This window comes from Corythoichthys intestinalis, chromosome 6 (assembly GCF_030265065.1).
Source record: "Corythoichthys intestinalis isolate RoL2023-P3 chromosome 6, ASM3026506v1, whole genome shotgun sequence".
Taxonomy (NCBI): Eukaryota; Metazoa; Chordata; class Actinopteri; order Syngnathiformes; family Syngnathidae; genus Corythoichthys; species Corythoichthys intestinalis.
Genome location: NC_080400.1, coordinates 32544226 through 32550225, shown reverse-complemented (window position 1 = coordinate 32550225; position 6000 = coordinate 32544226).

Sequence of the window (6000 nt, the reverse complement as noted above, 5' to 3'; positions counted from 1 at the left end):
GGGCAGAGGGCAACATATTTTGATTTAAAATGTCCTGGTATTTCAAAGCATTCATGATGCCATGCACCCTAACAAGGTTCCTAGGGCCTTTGGAAGCGAAACAGCCCCACACCATCACTGACCCACCCCCATACTTCACAGTGGGTATGAGGTGCTTTTCAGCATGGGCATCTTTCGTGGCAGGCCAGACCCACTTAGAGTGTTTGTTGCCAAAAAGCTCAATCTTGGTCTCATCTGACCAAAGCACACGGTCCCAGGCTTCAACTGGGACCGTGTGTATTTTTGTGTGAGACCAAGATTGAGCTTTTTGGCGACAAAGACTCTAAGTGGGTCTGGCGTGCCACGAAAGATGGGCATGCTGAAAAGCACCTCATATGTCCTAGCCAAAATGTGGCCCAAACACAAAACAACATTACTTCAATCAAAAAAGTTGATCCAATTAAAAAAATTTAAAAAATAAAATAAAAATAGCTTTCAAATGCATTTTTGGGGGTTTCAAATTAATTTTTGCATTCAAACACTTTTTTTTTTTAATTGAAGTGACTTTTTTTATTGAAAAAATATTTTGATTGAGGCAACTTTTTGTTTTGATTGAAGCATTTTTTTTTTTTTTTGATCGAATAATGAAGACACAAATCTACCTCCATATGGCTCCGTCCAGGGGATACAATTTTCGACTGAGGTAACTACATTGGCATATTAAATGGATGATGATCCTGGTGAAAAGTATAGCTGTCCTGCCAGCAGCCTGATTTAGAATTACCCTCAAGAATAAAGGGAAACAAAAAAAACGCTCATTTTTAACTTATTATTATAAATATTCTTGTAAGTTAATTTCATTGCTGACACTGCGTTTCGGGGTCATCAACATGTTGTGCCCAAAAGTCAAACTCCGCCTATGTCCAACGTCCCTTCCAAAGACAGATCCACCCGTCAATTGAAATTGCAGCGTTTCCTCCAAATCATCATTTGAGGGAAATATATGATTAGTTAAAGTGGAACTGAAATGGACAGGCTCACAGGTGAAACTGTGGTAATTAAATCATTAAAGAGCAATTCATAGTTTATTGCCTTTTTGCTGAAAAACCAGAATTAATCAGTGTAATATAATTAATACTGAAAACAATCAAGTTCACGTTGTTGTTGGTCCAGATCACAGTAAAATAATTTCGTGTGGTCCTCGGCTGAAAATAATTGCGCAGGTTCTGGCCTTCAGAGAGGGTGTGCCACATGTTTTGTAATTGCTGGAGATAAAAATGAAGCCAGCCTTGAATAATAAACACTTGTGGCGTGATTAATAAAAAACTTATTGTGTGATCAATAGATTTGTCCAAAGAAATTTAAATTATTCCTACAAGAATACAATATGGATGTGAAATATCCAAAATTACAAGTGCTAGAGCTAATTATTTTTCATTTAATTATTGCGGTTATGGATGATGATGATGCTCATTTTCCTGGAGGGAATGGACCGGGCTTCAAAAGGATCCCACCAATAGAATTTTAACAGTTTGGCCTGGTTTGTGAAGCACGAAACATTTCATCCAGATTGATTGGATGAACATTGGTGGCCACACAGGAAAACTGCCACCACTGCCAATCCAGACAAATCTAATCAGCTGGCCTTGGTAGACGGGTCATATCTCCTGAATGAAACGCCAACCGGATTGCTAAGATCCTCGTCCTCACACTCTGGTCCGCCCATAACCGCCATTGCCAATCCACACTCCAGACTGTTTCCTTGGCAACAGCCAAGTTCCAAACAGCCACCGGACGGACAGAGAGTTTGATGAATAAGGTTTGGAGGACGGTGAACCCCTGAGTTCAATATCTACGTTCCACATCGGACTTCTATGCATGGCTAGGGGAACAAGCGCCTCCCGTCAGTTGTTGCCCATACATGTGTGGTTCAAAATGCACTTACTCCCCCCCACTCCCCTCAACCTTGAGATGTCCAGTGATTTGGTGTGACATGTCTTTTTTGTGTGCTTCTCTCTGTGCTGATTTTTTACCCCCGTTTTCTTCCTTTAGAAGAGAAGTGAAGGGGTTTTTCTTGCTCCCCCATTCCCCCCGGCCCCTACTTTCTTTATTGTTTATTTTCATTTAATGAACTGGAGCACCTTCCATAGCAATCTGCCAGGTAACTTGTTCTATCTACCCATGTATACGTTTGTTGTAGCTGTTCCTTTAGTCACCAAATAAATCGATGCCGTTGCTCTGAAAAATGTGCAATGGCAATAAATGAGTATTATATTCTATTTTAATTTACAAACACACAGTGAGTCTCACTCTTGTGGTGTAAGGACTTAGAACTACACTACCCAGCATGCAGTGTGATTACTCATTGCGTCACATGATGTTATGTTGAAGGAAGTTCAGTCTATAAATAAGTTTCTTGAGCGAAACATCTTGGACAATGTCTGCTCCGAACTTCCTGTTCCGAAAAAACATGAATTACGGTTGAAGGAGTGTGTTGACAAAGTTAAAACTGCAAAATTAAAGCAGAGGAACTCACGGAATCTCCAGAAATTGATTCAGCACGATGTAGTTGAGATTGTATGATTGTTCTTATCACTTCGTCGATTATTCGTGGACAAATTTATAACAACCTGTCAGCCTGTGCTCACGTGAGGTATAGATTGATACGCCAGCCACTTGAGTTACCAAAATGAGGTGAAATTACAAATTACATATTTGCCAAATTCAGAAGGGCTGACACAGATTTTGTTGTTACAAGGAAATACTACAAGGTATGTACATATAAACAAAATAGTATGTTGCAGTATGTAGTTGTATGTAGTAATAACTTTTTTATTGCAGATATTGATCGCAATAAAACATTGGGGCAACATGATTCCATTTCTTGTTTTATTTAAAGCGATTGGTGCATGTGCAAAACAGGTCAATAAATCACAATTTATAAAATTATTAGAAAAATATTAGCAACGGTTGAGCATACGAGGAATGTGTTATCAGACAGCACAGCTTAAGGGAGCCTCGCGAAACTTTCACCCAACATTACGAGACCCTCTGCGGCATTCAGACAGGCTTTCTCCTGCTGTCCTCTGTAATTCCAGCTACAATAGCGTATCTCACAGTTAAGGCAGTTAAAAAGCTTGTAGTTGGATCTCTGGATTGAACTGACGGTCCGCCGCGAAGTGAGCCACCGTCATTCCCAGCTCCTGCCTCCCGGTCGCCCCCAGGAGTCGAGCCTTCCATCATCAAAATAGAATGCAAGTAGTCACGATATATGTCCATCAACACACAAGTTGTCTTCCCTTGCCTCGTTTTCCAGCTGTAAACAAACGAACAAAAAACTTGTAACACTTGCATTTATGCGTTGACATACAGTGCCTTGCAAAAGTATTCGGCCCCCTTGAACCTTGCAACCTTTCGTCACATTTCAGGCTTCAAACATAAAGATATAAAATTTAAATTTTTTGTCAAGAATCAACAACAAGTGGGACACAATCGTGAAGTGGAACAAAATTTATTGGATAATTTAAACTTTTTTAACAAATAAAAAACTGAAAAGTGGGGCGTGCGTTAATACTTTGTAGCGCCACCTTTTGCTCCAATTACAGCTGCAAGTCGCTTGGGGTATGTTTCTATCAGTTTTGCACATCGAGAGACTGACATTCTTGCCCATTCTTCCTTGCAAAACAGCTCGAGCTCAGTGAGGTTGGATGGAGAGTGTTTGTGAACAGCAGTCCTCAGCTCTTTCCACAGATTCTCGATTGGATTCAGGTCTGGACTTTGACTTGGCCATTCTAACATCTGGATACGTTTATTTTTGAACCATTCCATTGTAGATTTGGCTTTATGTTTTGGATCATTGTCCTGTTGGAAGATAAATCTCCGTCCCCGTCTCAGGTCTTGTGCAGATACCAACAGGTTTTCTTCCAGAATGTTCCTGTATTTGGCTGCATCCATCTTCCCGTCAATTTTAACCATCTTCCCTGTCCCTGCTGAAGAAAAGCAGGCGAAAAGCAGGCCCAAACCATGATGCTGCCACCACCATGTTTGACAGTGGGGATGGTGTGTTCAGGGTGATGAGCTGTGTTGCTTTTACGCCAAACATATCGTTTTGCATTGTGGCCAAAAAGTTCAATTTTGGTTTCATCTGACCAGAGCACCTTCTTCCACATGTTTGGTGTGTCTCCCAGGTGGCTTGTGGCAAACTTTAAACGAGACTTTTTATGGATATCTTTGAGAAATGGCTTTCTTCTTGCCACTCTTCCATAAAGGCCAGATTTGTGCAGTGTACGACTGATTGTTGTCCTATGGACAGACTCTCCCACCTCAGCTGTAGATCTCTGCAGTTCAATCAGAGTGATCATGGGCCTCTTGGCTGCATCTCTGTTCAGTTTTCTCCTTGTTTGAGAAGAAAGTTTGGAAGGACGGCCGGGTCTTGGTAGATTTGCAGTGGTCTGATGCTCCTTCCATTTCAATATGATGGCTTGCACGGTGCTCCTTGAGATGTTTAAAGCTTGGGAAATCTTTTTGTATCCAAATCCGGCTTTAAACTTCTCCACAACAGTATCTCGGACCTGCCTGGTGTGTTCCTTGGTTTTCATAATGCTCTCTGCACTTTAAACAGAACCCTGAGACTATCACAGAGCAGGTGCATTTGTACGGAGACTTGATTACACACAGGTGGATTCTATTTATCATCATCGGTCATTTAGGACAACATTGGATCATTCAGAGATCCTCACTGAACTGCTGGAGTGAGTTTGCTGCACTGAAAGTAAAGGGGCCGAATAATATTGCACGCCCCACTTTTCAGTTTTTTATTTGTTAAAAAAGTTTAAATTATCCAATAAATGTTGTTCCACTTCACGATTGTGTCCCACTTAATGTTGATTCTTGACAAAAAAATTAAATTTCATATCTTTATGTTTGAAGCCTGAAATGTGGCAAAAGGTTGCAAGATTCAAGGGGGCCAAATACTTTTGCAAGGCACTGTAATTGTACCATGCTACACGTAAGATCATCATAATTACAATCATCATCGTAATAACATATCAAAGGCAACAATTCATTTCATGCGCAAGATTTTATCTTGAGTATTTTTTGAGCACCGGACACATGAAAGTGCAGGGATAGGAAGAACATACCTTCCATAACACTGCGGCAACATGGCTACAAAAACAACCGGTCTTTGCGGTGGCACGAGCTTGGTTCCACATCTGCCTCATGAACATGTTGTCCTCCCCTGTCGTGATGATGGCAGAAGGATGCGGTATTTCCAAATTGTCTTTTTTAAGGGATTTTGATGAGTAATGTTACTCCAGCTCCACTGTTGTTTTGAATGGAGAAATTCTAAAACGGAAGTTGCTAGCAGACATGCGGAAGTGAAGCGGAAGTACCTTGGAAACGGGTCTATACTGTGTGACTGGCGCGAGTTAAAGCGAAAATGTTTATTAAAAGTCAGCGTGATTACAACCAGTGTTGGGAATAACGGCGTTATAACGCCGTTAAATAACCGCGTTATTTTTTCAGTAACGTGGTAATCTGACTAATTATTTTTTCCGCCGTTACAACGCCGTTACCGTTACTTACTCTGAATAAATTGAAGAAACTACTAGCCGTAGCGAGTCTACTCTGTTCTGTTTATTGCGTTCAGTGTTGCGTTCAGGTTCGAGAATAGCGCACGTGTTTTGTTTTGTGCTTTTTCTTAGCAAAGATATACCACACAGGACGTGTTGGCACTCTGTGTCTTTAATAGCACATATAACTTCAACATTAACACAGACGTACGGCTCTCAGCAGGCCGTGTCTCTAACTCACTCCCGCATCATGTGAGCAAAACAATATTGGCACCGTGTGCACTTAAGGGTGCATCGGATAATTCTGTATCAGAATATTACAGCACGTACTTCTTATGACTCCAGGCTGTTTGTCCCTGCTCATTCAATTAGACAATGCTTTCCAAAGCTTGCTAACGTTTCTGTTTTTGCTACACCTGAATGCTAGCCTCGTTCCCATCCCTCACTG